This window comes from Cynocephalus volans, chromosome 9, assembly GCF_027409185.1.
Source record: "Cynocephalus volans isolate mCynVol1 chromosome 9, mCynVol1.pri, whole genome shotgun sequence".
NCBI lineage: Eukaryota > Metazoa > Chordata > Mammalia > Dermoptera > Cynocephalidae > Cynocephalus > Cynocephalus volans.
The window spans coordinates 16104770-16113388 of NC_084468.1; positions in this window are offsets into that span (position 1 = coordinate 16104770).

Sequence of the window (8619 nt, forward strand, 5' to 3'; positions counted from 1 at the left end):
AAGCAGAAATCCCGGGGGTGGGCTTAGCATTTCATCAAGCTGTCCAGATGATGACACACACTAACATTTGAGAACCATTGTATTAGTGTAGTTTCAGTGGTGCAGAGGGGGGAAAAGTTAGACTGTCAACCTTTGTGTAGGAGATATATGATAAGAACATGAAAGTGGGAATGAGTATCTCCATAGTTCTGTAGTAGAGGCTGTCACAGCTACTTCTCTACTTCTGCTTCTGCTTCCATTGAGTCTTTGCATCTCCTAGTTTATGCATCTTTGTTCTATTCACTCAAGTATTATCATTGCATTTCTTAAACACTGCAGTTAAACTGAGCTGCCATAACCCCCTTGCTCCTGGTTGGAACAGGCTGCAAAATTTGACATAGAGGCTAGGGAGAATTGGAAGGGGAAAACAAGCACATCAGTACTCAGAGAGGTTAAGTAATTTACCCATGTTCTTAGTTGGTAAATAGCAGACTTGGCATTAGAATCCAGGGCTGTTTCTCTTTGCTTCTATGCTGCTAGCCTTTGATTCAAAATTCCCATTTGCTTCAGATGTATTGTTGAATCAAACTTGGAGAGAAAATTAATCACCAAGGGCTTGCTGAGAGTCAGCAAAACAGATTTTCAAGTCCATTATATGTTCTTCAGCAACAGTACTTCATCAGGTTAGCATCATTAGAAAGAAAATTCAGATTGTCTGTCTTTCCATGTATTTTTAAGTGCCCTTTAACTGGAGTCTGATGCTACAACTGGTTCTGATTATGCACTAATTACTTGCTAAATTTGATTCAGAAGAACAAAGAAGTTTTGAGTTATCCAAGGACAAAAAGTCTCCAATCCTCAAAAATATACATTTTTTACATTCCTACTACTCAAAAATAGCTAACACATATTTCTTTCTATTTGAGGGGAAAACCTCCCAGGCTAAGGAATTTTTTCCAAGTTTTGGCAAGGGAAGAATTTATGCTTTTTTATAGTGTCTTAAAATAGAAGAAGGTTGGAATAAGGCTATCTCTTTAGTTCTAAAATGCCTTTACTTAATAGTATTTTTTTAGTGTGACTTTGACTTTTCCAGAGTGTTGTGACCTTGATAATGTATAAACACTGAATTTTTCTTTCTTACCAAATAATGTTTTTAACATTTTGCCTGCTATACACCTTCTTTGAAATTTGCAATATCACCAACATATTAAAAGTCTGGCAAGACCTCTTACAAAGGCAGCCTCCCCATCCCCTGGGTGTTTCATATATTAAAAAAAAAAAAAAAAAAAAAAAAAAAAAAAACAACCTTGCTTCCTAAATATACTTAGCTATCTCTGTGTTTTTGTACACTTTTTTCTAGAAATTCTTTCTATAGAAATGCATTGCTTATTCCTTTACTAACATCACCTGTTTCTCTCAAAGTAATTCCAACATCAATGTGATTCTAACACATTTGAATTCCTGTGATTTATATTGCTCACTATCCTCTTCATTACCTACACAGTGCTATGCTAAGCATTCAGTACATATTTCTTCATGAAACTTGACTAAAGAAGAAAACAAAGTGAAAAGAATGTGTAAAAATTCTGCCTCCCTTCCCTGCATACAATGTGTGACATTTCTCAAGTTGCTTTGGATGTTTCTGTTGATGTTTGACCTGTTTGGATGAGGGTGTAATAGAATCAGTCTTGAGCAAAATATAAAATTGGGAAAAACATTTTTATTGACAAAGATGCAGTCTTCAAGGTTCAGGGGACCTAGTTTTGACCCAGAAATGCTTCCATAATATAACTACATTGTAAATACATTTTTGTGTGTCTTCTCTGCAGGGCTTTGGCTATCTCCTCTGCCTTTTTATCCTCATAGCCTAGCACAGTGTCTGGAAAAGACATTTAATAGATATTTATTTAATATGGCAGGGAATTTTCCATACTTACAATTTGCATCATCAATATAATTTGAAATAAAATATTTCAATTCCCATTGGTCCCCTGTATTAACAAACAATTTCTTTCTCAGGGTCTATTGCTTACACTTGCCCCTGAAAGTTTGAAAACTTTATTTAAGAATGAAGTATCTATCAGAAGATTTCAACCACCTGCAACTTCTCTCATCAACCCTACTCAAAAATAGTTGTATCATTTTTGTCTTCCAAACCAACAGTAGTAAGCAATATATTTTTATGTAAGAGATATAAAACAGCTCAGGTAGGTTCATGCAGCCTGATTCAGGAAGACATTGCCCATAACTTGAAGCTGTAGATTTTCTTAAAAGTTTGTGATTTCTCCTAAAAATTAGTGCAAAACTTTTACTAAAGCAATCTGTAAGTTGACTAAAGATAGAAAAATAAAAAAGAAAAAGTATATTTAAAGTTGATTCAAAAAAATAAATGTCTTAGTTTGGCTGCTATAACAAATTACCATAGATTGGGTGGTTTATAAGCAAGAGAAATTTATTTCTCACAGTTCTGGAGGCTGGAAGTGTGAGATTAGGGTGTCAGCATGGACAGGTAATGGTGAGAGGCCTCTTCTGAGTTGCAGCCTGCTGACTTCTAATTATATCCTCAGATGGCAGAAAAGAGGGTAAAAGAGCTTTGTGGGGTCTCTTTTGTAAGGGCACTGTGTTAGTCAGGGTTCCCCAGAGAGGCAGAACCAATAGGAAACACACACACAAATACACACACACACACACACACACACACACACACAGGGAATTAGCTAATGCAATTATGAAGATATAGAGGTCCCACTATCTGCAGTCTGTAAGCTGGAGATTCTGGAAAGATGGTGGTGTAATTCGGTCTGAATCTGAAGGTTTGAGAAGCAGGGGAGCCAATGGTGTAACCCTCAGTCTGAGTCTGCAGTCCTGAGAACTGCGGTGGGAATGCTGTTACAAATTCCCAAGTCCAAGAACCAGGAGCATCAGTGTCTGCAGGCAGGAGATGATAAATGTCCCAGCTCAAGAGGAGAGAGACAATTCTTCATTTTGTTCTTCTTCTGCCTTTTTGTTCTATGCAGGCCCTCAGCAGGTTGGATGACGCCCACCCACCCAAGATTGATCAGAGCAGTCTTCTTTACTCAGTCTGCTGATTCAATTGCTAATCTCTTCTGAAAATTTCCTCACAGACGCATCCAGAAATAATGTTTTACCAGCTATCTGGGCATCCCTTAGCTCAGCCAAGTTGCCACATAAATTACCCATCACAGGCATTAATCCCATTCATCAGGGCTTCATAACCTAATTACCTTCCAAAGGTCCCACCTCCTATTCATATCAGGAATTAGGGTTTCAACATACGAATTTTGGGGAAACACAAACATTAACCTCATTACAGTAAGTTAGTAAGAAATTATGATTACTAAAATTGACACTAATATTATTAATATAACAATTGATTAGTTAATTTATGTACAGACTTCATAAACCAGTTTCATTAAAAACCAACTGGAATAGACCAAATTGGCTAAAGATTAATCATTAAACTCATACTCATTTAACTCTGGTTGAGCTTTTATTTAGTGGGGAAAATTGATTGTGTATTTAAAATATATATACTTCAAATATTTAAATATTAATACAAGTATTAATTTTACTAATTTTTTTAAAACATTAAAAATTAAAAAATTGTATTTAAAAAATAAGATAAATCACTTGATTACACTAAATAGCACCGCAATAAGCACTATTCAACTTCAGAATTTCTGTTAAAGTCAACAACTTGTGAAGGTAATTGCCATGACAATAACAAACTTGCAGACATGAGTCTGTGCTTTATAACAAATTACTATTCAAAAACACTATAAGAATTTGGTTTCTATTTTTGTTATTTATCTTTTTTTAAATACAGGTGCTCCTTACTTATGATGTGGTTACATCCCGATAAACCCATGGTAAGTTGAAAATATTGCAATTTGAAAATTCGTTTAATACACCTAACCTGTCAAACATCATAGCTTAGCCTAGCTTACCTCCAATGTGCTCAGGACACTTACATTAGCCTAGAGTTGTGCAAAATCATCTAATACAAAGCCAATTTCCTAATAAAGTGTTGAATACCTCATGTAACTTATTGAATGCTGTACTGAATGTGAAAAACAGAATAGTTGCATGGGTACTGGAAGTACAGCATCTACTGAATTTGAATTGCTTTTGTATCATCGTAAAATGAAAAAAATCGTTTAAGTCAAACCGTCTTAAATTGGAGACCGTCTGTACATAACTATCTCATCTCTACAAGGGATGTGATTAATTTTGCCATTTCTGTTTATGAAGCCATGACCCTCCATGACTCTTCCCCAAATGGTGTCACTTTTAAAGTACCTTGTCCCAACCACATATTAGTCATAGCTTTCAAATAATTCAGGGGATCATGGACTTGGTCTAAGGGAATTCTTTGAAAGTCTGCTTTTTTCTCCTATGCTCCTGCATCTGCAAATCCTTTGCTCTCTTTCATTTTTCTTCCACAGAATCTTTTTAATGAACATCACCCTTAGGCTCACAAGACCTGAAAATAGTTCAGCCCACCTCAGGGAACAGGGAAAAAGAAAAGTTATGTGGGCAGAGCAAAGGAAAGGCTGTGGTCCCTGGTGAGTCAATGACTTTATGTATTATACCAATTTCTTCAACTTATTCCTATAATGATTTCAGATGGGAGAAAAATCTGCTGCTAATCTCTCTGAGAGTTCTGACGGGGTGCATGTGAACTGTTGCTTGTGGTTTGGAAGGAAGCAGTCGACATATTCTAGTGACACACGTTTGTTCCTAGTGATCCATTTCCATAATAATCATTTTAATTTATACCTTTATGATAAAATAATAATTAATAATATTTAGGAATTGCTCTGAAAAATTATAGAAATTTTGAGAATGTTTTTTTCTAATGTTTTATTCTAACTACATCCTATATTTCTAATAAACTTGGAAGCTTTGGGAATGTCCATTTCTAATAATAAAACTCATCAAAACACAGAATTTTAGTACAGCAGCATTATTTATGCTTGCCTGGTCCCCAAGGCCACAGAAGAAGCCTGCCTTCCACGTTGATGCTCAAGGTGGACCTTCCAGGGGATATCAAGGATATAGGGAGATTAGATGATGTTAAAACATTTACCTCTTTGACTGCAGTGGTGGGCAACTGAGTGGGAAAAAAAAGCACTCTATTTCCTTATCTTTAAAACTGGGGATGATAATATCTGTGTTCAGTGTTGAAAAGAGCCTAAGACAGTGCCTCCCACTCCTTAGGCATGCTATCTACAGGTCAGGAAATGTAGCCTATATTTCCCATATTAAAGATAATCATTTATGTGCCTCATTCAAATCCCCAGGGAATATACAATCATTAATTTCTGCCTTGAACTCCTTTTTCTGCTATAAACTCTCTAATTAGAACTGTAGAGAAAGTTACATGTCCTGCCTGTTACACTCCCAAGACTAAGATATAAGAACTAAATAAAACAACTTTACAAAAAAAAAATTCTTGGTAAATTTCTTGAGGGCTGGAGATTTCCTCTGATATCCTGAGTCTGTGATTTTGGTGGAAATTGGAGCAATGTGCTAAGTGATTTTGTAAATATGAGGATGATTATTCTATATCCTGAGTGAAAAGGATTGTAAACTGCCTGGGTGAAAGTGTTACTACTGAAGGATACTCTTGTCTTCAACACTGGAAGATGGCAACTGATAAAATTTGTTATTTGTGTACATTACTGCATGTATCTACAACATTAATTAGATAAGGTTTTCTTTTCTTTCATCAATTGTAAAATGGAGATAACTCTGACACCTAGGATTAAGAGCATGGGCTTTGTGTACTATGATTAGCTTTAATTATTTGAGGATTAAGAGATGTTAAATAACCAAATATTGTAGGTACTAGGTTGTATGAAAAATGCATACAAATGAAGGACACTGTTGTAACAGATAAGGATCCATATCTGTGTGAGCGTGTGCATGTGCGTATGTGTGTGTGTGACTCTCGGTTGGCTTTCAGTCTTATATTAAACTTCCTGAATGCTCAGGATACTACTATTAAATATTGTGCCCAAACCAGAAACCTATCCCAGTACATGTAATAACAATATGGTATAATGAAGGTATAGCACATCCATGGAGAAATGAAAGGTAACTTAATAAATTATATTGACACAATCAACAAGTTATTTGCAACAATGGCCAATTTATTTCTTCACCTATAGATAATATTTGTCATTTTTTGGCAACTCAACATTTTTTGAACACCAGAGTAATGTTTGGAAAATTTTTCACTCTATAATTTCTGCCTCTCCAAATTTGGAACTGTCTCCCACCTTCCTTCAAAGTAGATTGAAGCATGTGACCTAGGCTTCAAAATATCACCTGCTAGCTTGAGATTCAGGTCTTAAGTTAATATGTGAATAACTGGTGCTATTTGGACTTAATTTTTTCCCAGGGATGGTTGCAGGAACATCTTACTTTTTTTGATGTTTCCCACTAGGATCCTTGACTGATATACCATTTTAACACTTACACCAAAAGAAACTTCAAATGAATTAAAGAATTATGTTTAAAAATGTATATTTTTAAAAGAAAATACAAAAAAGTTAAAGTAAATCACCATCAAATGTAGGAAGGAAAAGTCATCTTAACTTTGAAAGAAATGAAAAAAATCACAAAAGCAAAATTAATACATGATAATTAAATTCTTTTCTTTTATCTATAAATAACCAACAAATAAAGCATATAATAAATTAATTGCTTTATTGTATAATAAGCTCATGTGAGACCTATGACAACACAAAGATTAAGTTAATGGAAAGCTTGAAAAGCAAAGGAATGAAAAAAAAGGATTTACAAGTAAAAGTACAAATAGATAATAACCACTTGATTAAAATGTTCAAACTCATTGGAAATAAAAGAAGTCTAAATCAAAGCATGATTAAACATAATTTCTTGCCTGTCAAATCAGTAGTATTTTTCTTTTAAACAGAAATACTTGGTACTTGAATAGAAGACTAGTACACTCATATACTGGTGAGGAGAATACAAATTAATACAACCTTTTTTGGAAACAATGAGGAAATATATATCAAAACATTAATATTTTATGACCTAGCAGTTCACCTCCTAAGAATATTTTGTTAAGGAAATAATCTGAAATATCCACAAATATTTATACATAGGATGCTTATTGAAGCACTGAAATGACTGAAATTTTCAATAATATAGCAAAGATTAAGTATGTTAGATTATTCATATAAGTGAATATTCCAGAATTGTTAAATTATGATTCTGAAGAATTTTTAATAACATAAAAAGTAAAAGTACTGTAATTGAAATGAGAATTGAGGTTGCCAAATTATGTCTGTAGTCGAAACGCAACTATGTAAAATACAGAGAAAAGAAGGGTTGGAAGGAGTCAACACTCAGTTCCTCGAAGGTGATTTGGCACTTTTTTTGTTTGTTTTTTATACATTCATACTTCCAAATGGATTTTTTTTGTAATTAGAAAAACAGTTCTCTAAAGTTAATTATGCCCACAAGAACAACTAGCTTGACTAAATTTGGTTTAAAAATAAAATGTTAAAAGTTAAACAGTTCTTATTGGGAACAACTTGTTTGATGGAAAAATTTGTTTTTCCCCTTTTTGCTGCCAAGATCATGTATTTTAAATAGTGCTTTTATCTGGTGCCCTGCTTAGAAACCTCATTGGCTCCCTGCTTCTTATGCCTTCAAGTCTAAATCCTTTTGACTGCTTTTCAAGGTTTTCCATAATTCTATTCCATCCAAAATTATTCCCCATTACTATGCCTTCTGCTTGTGTCAATTCAATGTGTCTTGAAATCACCATTGAAACTCTATACATGCTCATAAAACACACACAAACAGGCGCACGCACATATACGTGCTCTTAGATCGTCTGCTCACCAGTCTGAGAGAAATTAAATTGTTCATTTGTTCCTTCAACAAATATTTGACTGCCTGCTATGGACCAGGTGCTATTCTAGCTTCTGGGGGTACAGAGTTTAAAAGATTAAGGAGCCTGCACCCAAGGAACTTTTTGTCCAGAGTGAAAGTTCTTGCACAATAATCCTCTAGGGGACATGATGTGGATGAAGTACTCTACATATTTTAAGGTCTAGCCTTAGAACTTAACTTCAGCATCAAAACTGCATATTGAGCCAAATTAACCTGATTCCTTGGGAAAAAGAAAACCTTCACTGAGTTCTAAAGTTCTGTCTTTTATTACTCCTCTTCCGCTCCATATTTTCAAGAAGCAACTACATAAAATGTACTATTATGCGTGCTGTAAACAAAATACTGTTGAGGACTTTATTCCTTTACGTCATTCTGTTCCACCTTATAAGGTCCATGTGCAAGTTTTATTTTATAATTTATCACTGAAGTTTTGTTTCCTCTGAGGAATTAGTTTGCTTCCTCCTCCCTGATAAGGATAAGGATATGACACGTCATGTTTCTTTACGTTTTTACCTTAACTACCAGGAAGACAGTGCCATATTCTTTACCTGCATTGATTTCTACAAATACTGGCATACTTGCATTAGCATTATTTTCAGATATTGATTTTTTTTTTCATTTCTAATTATATTGCTTTCTTTTATTGCCTGTATCTCCTTGTATGGAGCCTCAAACTTCCTGTGGAAA